Consider the following 14921-nt stretch of genomic DNA (forward strand, 5'->3'; position numbering starts at 1 on the left):
CTTCCTCATTCCACCACCATGTCTCCTTGTCCTCCTTCCTCTGTCCAGATGTCACAGCAAGCACCTTCCTAGCAGTCTCCCTTACTAGCTCTGCTGTAATTACCCAGCTATTCGGTAACTCTTCATTGCCTCACAGTGCCTGTCTTAACTATTCCCTGAGCTCCACCTCACAATCACCCTTTTTTAACTTCCACCATTTAATCCTTGGCACTGTTTTCACACTCCTCCTCTGCTTCTTGATCACCAACATCATCCTGCAGACCACCATTCTATGCTGCTTAACTATACTTTCCCCAGTCAACACTTTACAGTCTCCAATCTCCTTCAGACTGGTCCTCCTACATAGCATATAATCCACCTGTGTGCATCTTCCTTCACTCTTGTGCATCACCGTATGCTCCTCCCTCTTCTTAAAATATGTATTCACCACAGCCATGTCCATCCTTTTCGCAAAATCCACAATCATCTGACCTTCTGCATTCCTCTCGTTAACACCATACCTACCCATCACTTCCTCATCCCCTCTGTTCACTTCACCAACATGCCCATTGAAGTCCACTCAAATTACTTGTCTCTCACCCTTGGGTACACTCACCACCACTTCATCCAACTCACTCCATAATCTTTCTTTCTCATCCATCGCACACCCAACTTGTGGAGCATATGCACTAACAACATTCATCATTACACCATCAATTTCAAGCTTCATAAACATCACTCTATCAGACACTCTCTTCACCTCCAAAACACTCTTGGCATACTGTTCCGTTAGGATAACCCCTACCCCATTTCTTCTGCCATCCACACCATGATAGAACAATTTGAACCCACCTTCTATACACTTGGCCTTACTTCCCTTCCATCTGGTCTCTTGCACGCACAATATATCAACCTTCCTTCTCTCCATCATATCAGCTAGCTCTCTCTCTATACCAGTCATACTGCCAACATTCAAAGTTCCTACCCTCAGTACTACACTCCTGACTTTCCTCCTCTCTTCCTGCCTTCGGGCATGTCTTCCCCCTCCTCTTCTTCTTCGGCCAACAGTATATATATATATATATATATATATATATATATATATATATATATATATATATATAGCATCCCAAGTGTCTACATTCCCCCTGATCAATGTTATGTGCATTTGCCATTAAGGCACAGAATGATGAGTTCCCCTTTTGGCTAGTTATCTCCCCAACCCATACTGTTAAGGGTATTCTATGGTGGCTAGTAATGGTATTCTATGGTGGCTAGTGTTTCCTCTCAAGCCACATTGTTACTGCAGTTCATTGTGGCTAGTGTTCCTCTGACTTCTGTAGTTATTGGCAGTTCATGATGGGCGTGACCCAATGTTGCAGGCTTTGCTTTGCAGTATAGGGGTCTGTAAAGATTTGACAGCCACCCGAACCCACTAATCCACACACACACACACATACACACACACACACACACACACACACACACACACACACACACACACACACACACACACACACACACACATACACCCATACATTTGCAAAGTCATAACACACACACACCCACACGCATGCGTGCAAATACACAGTCCCCTCTCCACCCAATCACACTCACAGACACACAAACATCCATTCATCCATACACACACACACCTAACCTACACCCTCACTAACCCCTCTACTTCTATCACAGACACACACTCACACATACAACCCCTCACATCCAATCATGCACACACTCTGCAACACTACCTTATCACTCCCACCACTTACCTCTGCTGCAGTGGATGAACATAGCCTTTTGGCTGTGTTCATTATGATGAGTGGATAGGTGAGGCCATACTAATCTATGCAGCTGAGCAATTCCCTGAATCTTTCAGCTGCATAAATGCTTTACTGTAGGCAGCTCAAAGGGAAAAGCACATGGCTAATTAGCATATGCATGGCTGATGAGATAGCCCACTGCAGTGCTGCACATCTTCATGTGAAAGCATTAATGTAGAGCTGTCTCTGAATTAAAAAATTACCACAAGGTAAATGCCTCGTAGGTAACATTTATAAATAAATGTGACCCAATAATGATACCTGGATATAAATAGAATTTGTCTGAGGCCATAATGACATACTTTTTTAACACCTTTATTGAGTTATCACTTGTGACATAGCCACATTTACATTGATATAAATGTTATCAAACAGTAACAGTATTACAGAAAATTGTAGGACTCCATCCAATAAACACCAAGTAGCCTTTTTGTTTTGGAATAACTGCAAGCAAAAATGTTATACTCATGGGAAATATGGCTGACATTATCCACCTAACAAATGTAAAATATCCCTAGGATTCTGAATACAGAGTTCTGTGGTGGCCTCCCAAAAACACTGCAACCTACCACAACACCAAGTTTTAGCTATTCAGGCATCTTTGCAACATATTAAATGTATTCCAAAGAATATCAGCATGTCCAACCCAGGGACACCTGAGTGAGTCACAAATGACTGCTACACCAGTAGTTTAAGCTGCAATAGTACAAAAATGGAGATGGTACTTACAACACTGGGCAAATGCTGTACCAGCAGTTATGCAAATGAGCAAAAGTTACCTGGTCTAGTAGGAATCTGAGATCCTGATCTAATATTGCATCTGTACCAAAGCTACTGAATGTTCCCATATAAGTAGAGCAGGATTTTCAAGTCTAACTGCAAAAGAGAAAAACAAAAAAAAAACAAGTATAAGACAAGCTTCAGAAAATTAATCCAGTAGGATTTTCTTTAAAGCCAATAAACCAAACCAGCTGGTACAAAGAATTTGACCATGACTGCAGTCATTCCTAAAGGTATCAACACATATGTCCATGAGAAAATAATAGTACAGATTCTGGACATACCAAGAGAGCATACCTGCCCTCCCTATTACTGGTAATCATATCATAAAAAAACACATTAGGACAGAAAAAAAAAACAATCTGTAAAAACACACAGCTATACCAGACAGAATAAGATATTTTGAACAGGGTATAAAAAGGGTAGACACAAATGGAAGGAGCAAAACAGAAATAACTAAACATCATAGCCCTTACATTTGATATAAAGGGTGGAAAAATTAGCAGTTACAAAACATCCACACTAAAAACATTTCTACTATTAAACAAAACATCCAGACACAAAACATTTTTCTTTTGTGAATAGTAGTTACTATAGATGTCTGTTGAAAAAGATAAGTCTTAAAGAGAGTGTGGCAGAAGCTTTCTGTATGGAACATTTATTTATATTTGTGTACTGGGTTAGTGCACTGATCATTACTGGCTAACTTCAGGCTCAGCCCGGGTGAAACACAAAACATTTAACAAACAAAAAATACAGAAATGTAAGCAATAACACAGTAGTCCAGACTAATTATATATATATAAAAAAAACATGCATATACATTCCAGTGAACAAGCACAGTGCAGTGCACAATCTAGCAGGGTTTAATGTACAATGCATACATTAGTTTATAAAGTGGGCCAGTTTCAGTGAATCTTGACAGAGGAGATAAGACTTGAAAAGTAGATAGGATAGGTGATATGTCCTGTGTTGAAGCAGGAGCATTGACTTGGATGAAGGAATATTTTTGAGTTGCATTCTGAAGTTGGAATAAGTGTTGATTTTAATGGGGATAGCTTGCCAAAGAGTAGGTGCCTGAGAGGAGAAAGTATGTGCAGTGATTTGGAGTTTGGTTCTTGTGGTAATGAGAGTTGGTATGGCTTGTGAGTAGTGTCTCAGGTTGTATGAGGAGTTTTTTTGTGAAGTCTAGCTGCAAAGGGAGTAAATGTGTGGAGCTGGAGTAGTTTGTAGAGTTGGGATCCTAGAAGTAGGTTATTTTTTTTTGTATGATTAGTCATTTGGCTTTTTCTAGGGTGTTACATCAATGTTTACAGAGATGTGAGTTTGTAACGCATTGGCACAGATAGTCTGGAGTGTAGCAATGTTTCTGTGGGAGGCAAGCAGAAGCAAAAATTGGGAGGCCATATTCAATTTGAGAACAGGGAACTCCTTTGTCAATGGCTGCTCTGGCTGTTTGTCATAGAAAAGACAAGATACTTTTGGCCCAGAAAGAAGGGGTTTATTCTGGCTCTCATTTTGTCTATGTGGAAATGGAAGTTTATTGAATGATCAAGCTACAGACCTAGATATTTGAAGGTTGAGGTTGTCTCTATGAAATGGTTATGTAGTGGATGTATAGGACAAAGATGGTTAAAGAGTCAGGAACTTGGTGAATTTTCTGTGGAGTTCCAAAAAACATATGTTTGGCCTTGGTTGGGGTTAGGAAGTTTATGATTTATGAGACATTGGTGGAGCTCATGAAAGTCTGACTGGAGTTGACATTTTAAGACTCAAGGAATGTTCTGCAAAAGTTGAGAGGCAAACATATACATGCAAAACTTTCAGATAGCTGACAAGTATATTTCCTCAGGGAAAGTAACCACCACACACTTACTGCATCTGGTTATTAATGACTATGTCCAGAGTTAAACAGTAGGGTAATAATTTAAGAAAAACTGACACAGGAAAGTAAGATTTAACTTCAAAGACAGAGTAGTGAAAACCCATCTGCCATTACCCAAGCAGCTTTAACCTGTGATATGTCAAACAAAGGTAATCAGGAGCAGAATGCAGGAATTATTTTTGGAGAGATCAAATTATACTTGCAGGTCACTGTGACTTCCTGCCTGAAAAGCCATAGTGATAGTGTCTGCCACTGTATTAACAAAGGAAGTAAGTAAAATAAGAAAACAAAATCGGGGCTGCCATGGCTGTAACTATGTTTGAGCACTGTTTTGCACCTTATGAAATATCTTCAAAGTTAGGGGTCCCACTACTTTTCTCTACAAGCTGACCATAACCCACCTTGGAGCAGTGTGCCCTAGGCAACCACCTGAATGACCTTTATTCTAATCTGCCGTTGTAGGAAATATTTAACTTGGGGTTATAGAAGAATCGCAAAGTAAGTGAAATAGTAACACTGTATTGTTCTCTAACCCTTATTGGTCAGTGATATTTTTTAATGTGTTCAGAAAATGAAATAGGAAATCAAACCTTTAAGCATATCCTGTTGCACAAGAGTGCAAACTGATTGGAATTCTGGGCAAGGCTACAATTCCGGCTAGGTTTCTGTCCACTTTGGACCTATACAGTGGTTATTGCTAAATTCCACTAGCCTTAGAATCTATGGAAAATGTCAAATCACATACCTTGTCTACATTGTTATGCCTATTGGTCTCTGTGAATCACCTGTAATATTACAGAAGTCAACAGAGAAAATCCTTACAAATCGTATGAGATATGCAGTCTACCTGGATGATGTGGTAATATTTTCTGATGACTGGAAAGACATCTTTCTAAAGTTAATGCCGTCTTAGAGCCTTAGCATCAAGTTAGAGTACTTTTGAAAAGAGCTGCATATAAATTAACCAAGAAAAAACATTATTTGTCAATTTAATATTCTAAGTGATGGTGAAACTACAAGATGAAAAGGTTAAAGCATTAAGTGTTAGGTTGAAGCAGCAGAAACCTTTAAGGAATTAGAAAATATATTATGCAAAGAATCAACTATTCCCATTTTCACCTTGTTTTCTACATGGGATCTGTGTGTCATGCCATCTGTTGCCATCTCTCACAATTCAGTGCCACTGTCCTACCTTCTTTAACTATCACATCTGACTGTCCACATCTTTTTTCATGCAATTCATCCATCTCTTGGCTGGGCATTCTCATTTCTTTTTATCACCTTCCCATCTTTCCCAAATTGTTTTCTCCAAATCATCTTCTACTTTTCTTCTAATGTGACCAAACTACTGTAATCTGTTCTGCTTGACCTTTTATGCAACTGGAACTAATTTGGCTTCTGCCCTAATATCCTAATTTCCTCAATTGTCCCATAGTGTACATTCTACCAGCCATCCCAGGAACTTCATATCCATCACCTCAGCTGTTGTGCCTTTACTGCCAAATTTCGTAAGTCACACACACACTACCAAATGACACTCTGTGCCAGTTGGCTGCAGCACCTCTGATTCTAGCCTTGGCTTCCTCATTTAGACTTTCTTTTTCCACAGCCACCCCTCACAGATACCTGAAGCTGTTAACCTATTCCACTATTTCCCTTTTATCTCAATTTTCATCTTATTCTAATTTCTCCATTTGGTGTCATGACAAGTGCCTGTCTGTACTCAGTTTCATCCCATGTGCCTTCAGTTCTGCATTCCATTCTCTTCTTGTTCAGAGTCTTTGTGTAATGCCATAACATCTACATACAGCAGGTTTGTTGATCAGTCCCCTCTGACCTGTTTGCTAATGTAGTCCATTACCAGCAAGAACAGAAGTGGGTTCAGAACTGAACCCTGATGCATGTCCACTCCCAGTGGGAAACCCACTGTAAGTCCAAATACTGTCTGTGCTTGTGTTTTTCTGTCCTTGTATGTAGCCTGTACTAATTCTACCTAGGTTTCTTGGACTTTGAACCATCACAAAACTGTAGAAATCAGCTTTCTTGGGACCTTGGCATATGCTTTTGCCAAGACAAGGAATGTCCGTCTTTTAAATTTCATTCCTCCCCTGTATGTGTTGTTCCCATAAATAAAGATGTTTCTTGTTTGAAAAAGGCAGGAATTGAATAATTTATGGAATGTTGCTTAGGTCATATGATAAGTAGTAATATATCTGAAGTATAACATTTGTAAACGTGAACTTGTTAATACAGTTTAATTACTTTTATATAAATGTAAATTTGCCTATGAAACAAGTGAGAATTAAACAAAGGTGTTTAACAATAAAAAAGACAAGGAATCCCAGTTCAGCTCTTTGCTCATCTGTATCTTCTTTATCTCTGTCTCACTGCAAGCATTAGGTCATTTGTACTGTATCCTGATCTGAATCCAATCTGCTCATCTCTCTTCTTTCTTTTTACAGCTCTGATTGGTTTAGTAGAATATTGATGATGGTGTAAGTAAAAAAAAGGTTTTACTACTTACCTGTACACTGTAAATGGGCCAAAGGTCAAGGCAGTGTGCGATACAGAAACTGTAATTGCCATGCACGTTACGCACACTCGGATTCTTCAGGTTTTCAAAAGATTTTCACACAACCAGGTTATAAGAAGTTCTGACGAAGTTCATAAGAAGTGAACGAAAGTGCTAATCTTTTTTATTATGTATTTATTAAAGTTCAGTAAATTGTAGTTTACCATGGATCCGCCTGAGCCAGCTTTTGTTTGGACTTTGTACGTGGTCTTTGTGTTTTGTTAGGTTATACAAAAAGAAAAAAAATACATCTACACAAGCACCTTGTTATACTACAAGGGATCACATAGGAAGCAAAAGTTGAATGGCAGTCAGAAGGCATGTACAAAAAATCATAATAAAATTAAATATAGCACAGACGAGGCTCTTTTAAAATGTTCTGGTTATGGGTTCATAGATGTATATTAGGCTAACAACAAGTAAGGCCTTTTATAAAACTAGTCAAGCATCCCAATTGTATCCAGCAGGTTTATGTGCCATAGAGGTTATTTTAAGGGGTATAACTTAGCTAGGGCAAATTTTACAGACTGTCTCTGTTCATTAGAGATGTAGGTGCTAGACCCAGGGTGTATTTCAGATTTCCCATCCACTGGTCCAGGTTGATGTAGGTTCTAGACCCAGGGTGTATTTCAGATTTCCCATCCACTGGTCCAGGTTGTTCTTGAATAGGGTTAGGAAAGAGCTCTGCCTCACATAGATGTGAAGTCTGTTTCAGCGAAGGAGAATTCTTTGAGACACATACCTGTCCCTCCAACGAGTCCTGTTTGTCACAAGCAAAGTTTAAATCCCTAGATCGAGTAATTCTGACACTGTTTGTTTTGCGGATATGAAAAGGGTCCATTGGAGTGGGATCCAAGGTTGACTTGTATGCCAAGTACAGACTGCTTGTCAACATTCTGTAGCAAACTAAATGTATTAGTAGGGCTTTGAGGCAGTCTGTAGGGGGCATGCTGTTTATGCCTTGTATCCCAAAGACATGCTCTAGGTGGATTGGACACTCTAAATTGGCCCTAGGTGTGAGTGTGTGCATGTGTGTGCCTTCTGTGGAAGGTTGGGCGTCAGGCTGGCAGTTCAACACCGTACAACTCCACTGCCAATCATGAGTGGACAGGTGATCCCCTGTGGTGACCCCTAACCGGGAAAAGCCGAAAGAAGAATTAGTATTTATCTGTCAGTCCCCCTCTCCAGCACTTTTATGCAATCTGACTGGAGATGACATCTTTGTACTGCCAACAGTTGTTAATGACCCCTTTATTTGTGTGCACTGGCAATAGGCTGTTTGTTCTCCAGTCATCTGGGACATGCCTTTCTCTCCATACCATTATGCCTTTCTCTCCATAGCATTGTAAATACCACTAGGAGCCAATTATTCTCTAACTCACCCAAAACCTGATCATATCTGCTGTGAGTTCATCGGAGCCTATTGCTTTCCCTGACTTCATTTTCTTAAGTGCTGTGTTTATTTCTTCTTGGGTGAGTTCAACGTTCTCCTAAATTAGCCATTACAGCTTCTGTGGGGTTTTCTGCATTCAAGGAAATGTGGATCAGATTATTTTTGGCATCCCTTATAATGGTGTCTGATAACTTGGATTTCTTGTATTTTCTGTTTGGCTTCTATCCTTAATCTGTGGTTTCTGCACTATGGGTAGCTGTAGACAGCATTTTTACATGAGTTAGTCTTTGGTCTGTTCCCTAGTGGCACTAGAGAGAGGCTAGATTACTGTTTGAAATCTGCAAGTCCATGATTGCAGTTGGTCAGAGGGCTAATTTGTTTGTTTGTTTAAGCCTTGTTTCTGCCCTACTCATTATTTCAGAGCTCTAATTCACTTAGCGATGATGCATTTTGGGGCCTTCCAGATCATTCCACTGCTAGATAAGTGTCTGAAATGGCTGTTTTCCACTGCATTTCAAATATTTAAAGTTCAGCTATTAAACTGTGCTGTATTTGAAAAAGATTTTGAACTTTAAACCTGCATTTTAGCTATTACTGATTTGTAGTGTAGCATCCAGACCCAGCTGTATATTTAGTTCTGAGTACTGCATGGTACTTTATCTAAAAATCTGTTTGTGCTGTATCATTAATCTGTGTCTTAACTACTGTGATCTTGTTCTTGGCTTGAAATTATCAGTTGCCTTTGATTTCCTGCACTTACTAACGTGTAAACTTAATCTATTGTTGCTATACTCTGGGTGGTCCCAGACAATGTTTTTACCTTCAGAAATCTTTGATCTGTTCCCTAGTAGTAGTAGAGAGGGGCCAGGTCACTTCTGAGGTGGGATATAATGTTTGAAACCTCGAAGTTCTTGCTTGCTGTTGGCCAGAGGGCTAATTTGTTAGTTTGAGTTTTTTTCTGCCCTTATAAAGTCCTCATGTTTGTGTGACAGTGCTCTGCGTGGACACCTAGAACTGGACTCTATATAGCCTTTCTACTCACTAAATGGCTCTCAGATTCCTTCTGGTACAACCGCAGTCTGGTATACTGTTCTTTGTATTTCACAGAACCTCCTACAATTATTGTCAACCTTACAATTTACAAAACATTTTCTGCCATATGTCAATAGTAAAAGTAAATAATCTGTTTTCATGTTCTTGTCCTCAAATGTAACACTCTATGACATTTATATTCTACTGTTTACTATTTCCATATCAGGTGCAAAATACCTTTATCAAACTGTGACTAACTTATCCATCCAGCCATCCATCTATCTGTTGATCCATCCATCTACAACTCCCTTTTCCCACTTTGCACATGGGGTCAGGGTATCACTTCAACAGTAACAATCATCTAGAGCCAAAGTTTACACCAGTGGGTGGCTAGCCCTGCACAGAAACTGTGACTAACTTATATTTGCCTAAAATGTATTCATGCTTATTGCCTAAAATGTATTAACTATTGCTTTATTATTTAATCATTTTCTTCTGCAGCTTTTCTCCCCGAACATCTGCTAAAAAGGGGCAACTTCTCTACTAGCAATCACAACTTCCACAGGGAGTTTTCACAAAAAGAATAAAAGGGGAAAAGAACAAGTCCTATGCAGGCTACCTCAAATCATTGCCCCCTATATTCAGTTTCCTACAGATTCATAAGAGGTGACCTATGCCTAGCCAACAAAAATTCCTTAGATCCAGCACAAATGGACCTGTTACACATTCATAATCAACTAAAATCACAAACACCCAATTTAAGGAACCTAAAACTTTCATAGGTTCGTAGATTAGTACCAGGCTAACTGCCCTTGTGGACCATTTTAAGCCTAGCCAATTATCCCCTGCAATAATCAAATCATGCATCTTGTGCCATTATGCCAACCTCCCACTCTCTCGAGCAACATAAATAGAATATGCTGGAGGGAAGACTCCCCTTCTCTCGAACAGGCCTCCCATCCATGTGAAGCAGAGTTCTTCCCACATTTTTTCAAGCAGACCCTGAACCAGTTGATGGGGAACCACAAATGCATTCCTGGTCAGCCACCAGTGTCTCTGCTAGAGACAGGAACCAGTATTTATCAAATTGTATTTCCTTGTGTTTGGCTAGTCTTAAAATGGCCCCTTATGTCATTAGCCTAGTATTGTACTAAGAAGATACTAAGATAATATTTTGCTTATGTTTCTGTCTTTGCCTTGCTAACTGATAAACCTTCTTTGAGCCATATGTTGAGTCACTTTTCAGATGCTGGTGGAGTTTCTCTAATGCCCTTTTCCTTGCCATTTAAGCTGCTCTCTTAGCCTCTTTGTTAGCTAACCAGTATTCTTTCTTAGCTAGGTCCTTATTTTCCATCTCTCATTCCAACTGTACTCCTTCTTTCTTAAGATAACCTTGTGCACTTCTGTATTCCATCCCCAGCTTTGCTTAAGTTCATAAGTCAATAGATAAGTACTAGGCTTGTTACTCTTTTTAGTCATTTTAAGCCTAGCCAATTTTCCTCAAAAATGAGAATCAAACACCTGTATCTGTGAGGTAAATATTTTAATCATTATGTCAGCCCCCAACTTTATTTCCATAACTGGTGTGAAGGCTGCCAGCCCAGCCAGCTAGAATTTTGTAAATAATTCTATGTCATTTGTGAATAGTAATATGATTTGTATGCTTGCCTTAGAAATGTAAGAAAACTGTATATTCTGTACTGAGCTTCAAGACTGTAACTACAGTGCACCCTACTGGAAAAGAGCAGAAATGTGTATAAACTACATACCTATGCAAATGTATGTGTTGATGATAAAGGCTGGAATATGCAGAATTAACTTTCAAACTCTAAGAAAACAAGTAGAAATTGTTTATGACTCTGTTATCTCTGTTTCAGCTCAAAGCAGACACATTGTCTAGAGTTTTAGGCTTTCCTATTGTCTGAAAACATAGGTAATTGCAGGTTTCAAATGCAAAGGTGTTTTACCGTTTTATGATTTCCAGTTCCAGGCAAGTTTCTAAGAGATGTGTCAGTTTCTAAGAGATACATATTCTTGACACTGAGGTGTTATATTTTAAGTTCCTGTTGGCCTGAAAACTAAAAGCAGAGTTGACAAGAATGATGTAATCTGAGATGACCCAGCAGAAATATTTGTTAGTAACTTAAGAACTATCTCAGAGAGAAAGTCAGAGACTTTTCTATCTTGTTCTGAACCTGTAAACATCCTCTCACCAGCACTTGTCTTTGCTCTGTAAGTAAGACTTAGATCCTAGTATATTCTCTTAGAGATAAATAGGAATATAGCAAGATTAGTCTAGATGTTTTCTGTGTTTATGTGAGACTGTCCTGCAATGTTGTTTTAAAGTATTTCCCATGGTTCTGACCTCTATTGTCACTGCATTGAGTTAATGAGTACTGTCCTGTGCTTTTATTATTTATTATTAAATATATTTAAACCTTTTAATTGTGACTGGTTTTGTTTAGAGATATTTAAACTCTTAGAGTATTTGTATAATTATTTGGTGACACTGTACAGGCCACTCTAAAATAGCCTTAAAGTCTTGGACACACTTACCATTTGGATAATAGCAACATTACACAGTGGAACTGGTCACCCTTTCTAAGGGCCTTTAGTAGTTGATAAAGGTAGTTGGTGGCATGTGGTACCACCATATAGATGGGGCAGAAGGAGGCATAGCTAGTGAACCTGTGCCAGCCTTCCCCAGGAGCCTCTGTGTGTTTGTATATAAATCAAATCTCAAAGTGTGTGTGTGTCAGCTACTTGGGCAGGGACATGAAGCACTGGTTGGACAGAGTGGGTGTCGGAGGTTTTAGCTTTACCACTCAGCTGAGATATTAACCCTATAGCTGTGCCAGTGGGGAGTCTTATTAGGGATCTGGAGAGAGAGGGAGAAACCAGCCCCAGACTGACTGTGATTTCTGTGTGCTCTTAAGGGAAATTGTACTTTGCTGTGTGTGTACTTGTCATCCTCTCAATGTGCAGGCCCCTCACTGGTGTTAGTGGTGAGGATTGAGGCTCCTTGATTACTGGGCCAGTGCAGGGGCATCACACCTAGAACAGCTGCATATCTGTCCAATAGGCTTGATGTATGCTGTTTTAAAACAGTGACCTTCTTTGACTCCACTGAGCATTTCTATGGACTTCTGTGCCTTCAATCCAGTTATCTTCCCAGGTATTCACTCTAGTTTCTTATTCTGCATCACTAAGAGGAAGTCTACCTGAAGTGCGTGTTGATCACTCTTGTTTGTGTCCTGTGACTGTCTGTCTTTGTGAACTGTATGTTGGTCATCATCAACCCATTTACTGTTCTAGAATGGGCTTTCCTTCTTTATCCCTCATCCACATGCACCAAGGCAATCTTCATATCCTGTTCTGTCTTCACTAATATGAACATTCAGGTCCCTCTTTATCAACATCAACTCGCTGTCCAACTTTATCTTGATGTTACTGCCAAGTATTGCCTGAATGTGTTCTTTTCCTTGCCATCATATCCCTGCAGTCGGGCAAATGCTGAGGTAATGAATTTGACCCTATCTTCACATTGGAGACTGACTGCTATGGGTCTGTCACTAATTCTGATGATATTCCTTGCTGTCTTCAGAAGATTTTCTCTCACCACAATTCTAACACCATTTCTAGTTCCTCTTCCTTAGTAGTAGGCTTTCAATTCCAAGCCAAGAGAGCTTGCTGAACTGCCCTTCCATCTTGTTTCCTAGTTACAGAGGATGTCTATCTTCCTCCTTTTCCATCACGTCATCAGCTTCCAAGCTGCATCATGTCATTGAATCTATATGCAGTGTAGCAATCATTAGTTCATTTTTGGGAGATTGATTGGTTTTAAGTCCAACTTTTGCTCAATAGAGCTACATCAGATAGCCTAGGCTGGGCAACTAGACATCAAGTTTTGCAATCATGTATTCTAGCTCATGGGCATTTTTGGGTCTCCCCTTCCCCACACAGAAACATCCACTTCTACTGATCACCTACAGTACTGGAATCACTGACTTTCACAACCCCTACTTACTCAGCAGCCACATGCCGAGCAAGAAAATATGAGTGAGCAACTTTATGTTTCACTGCTCCATAAATTATTTATTCACTTGCCTGTTTACTTGTTTGTTTACTGGGTTAGTAGTCTTATCAACCCAGAAGCAAAATAAAGATATAGAGCATATTTCTATACCACATTAAAGGTTAAGGAGATTTTTATATTCATGAAATAAATATAAGGACCAAGGGAAAAAATACAAGAGGCGGACAAAGTAAAATTGCAATATCATGACAGCAAACTATAATATTAGTGATATGTTCATATTTACAAAATATTGAAAGGACAAATTTGAAACATAATCTTTCAACATTAGATATTTTGTTCTCTTTTATTATTCATTCTCCTTGCCCCATTCCATTCTTGTAGATGAGAAGTAGGGGAACAGAAGCAGTTCAAAACAAGAGGCAAAGCAGGAACAAGCTGGCCTCTCCTTGACGTATGCAAAAAGGTTAAAAGAAGATACAGTCTTACAATTTCTAATGTAAAAGATGGTGTATCCCAGGCCTTGGGTCTTAAGATAAAGAAGCCATAATCTGACGATGAAATAATAAGGTGGTCTGTCTAGGATCAGAGCACCCTTAGCATATCATTTTCAGAAACATGTGCAAGATTTGGGTTGTAGTCTGGAAGCTAAATGAGGACTGCTCATAAGTTTAAGAACTTTGAAGTTAAGTATTAGAAGGAAAAGGTTTAATGATTCTTTTATTAGGAGACAGTAAGCTTGATTCAAGCTGGTATGCTGACATTAGAAGATTTGAACTAGTAAAGACATGAAGAGCATGGGTTTTTTACTGGATGAACTGGTAAGCAACTGTGATAGAAGAAAAATATTTCTGATACCTGCATGACCTTCAGGAGTAAGGAATCAGCCTTTTATAGCCAAATAGAATTGTTTAGCCTTTTTAAGGAGTGGATTAAGTCAAAGTGAAAGTTCAAGTGTTTAAAGGTAGAGACTAGTTGAAGGGTAATATTGCTGATGTAAGAGAACTGTGTTAGAAGAGGTGGCAAAGTCTGACTGCAGTTCCAAATAGGGCACATTTTGTGTTGTTCCAACTGAAAACTAGTTGTTTATAATCCAGTCAGGAAAGGAGTTTAGAGAGGTCCCTGTGGATGTCAGAGTCAATGTTATCAAATGAAAGGCGTGTGTGTGTGTGTGTGTGTGTGTGTGTGTGTGTGTGTGTGTGTGTGTGTGTGTGTGTGTGTGTGTGTGTGTGTGTGTGAGAGCTGTCATTGGCCTGCATTATGTCTAAAGGAGGAAAAAGAAAGTGGCCCAATGCAGAATCTTGGGGGACACCCGAGTAGAAGAAGGGTGAAGGTGAGAGATGTCTGAACTGAGCTTCACTCTAAATAATCTGTGGGATAACCACATATCAAACCACTGAAAGATGCACTGGAGTAGC

The 14921-nt window shown here is 39.4% G+C and overlaps 1 protein-coding gene across 1 annotated transcript in view; it reads right to left on the reverse strand.

Moving 5' to 3' along the window:
- GPRIN1 (G protein regulated inducer of neurite outgrowth 1) overlaps positions 1–14921 on the reverse strand; it is a 926017-nt gene that overhangs the window by 78561 nt on the left and 832535 nt on the right. Inside the window, exon 6 of the mRNA XM_044069349.1 lies at positions 2585–2681. The gene's annotated coding sequence lies outside the window, so the exon portion shown is untranslated. The remainder of the gene's footprint in view (positions 1–2584; positions 2682–14921) is intronic.

Source organism: Protopterus annectens, chromosome 4.part0 (genome assembly GCF_019279795.1).
Source record: "Protopterus annectens isolate FY-2018-M chromosome 4.part0, PAN1.0, whole genome shotgun sequence".
Taxonomy (NCBI): domain Eukaryota; kingdom Metazoa; phylum Chordata; order Ceratodontiformes; family Protopteridae; genus Protopterus; species Protopterus annectens.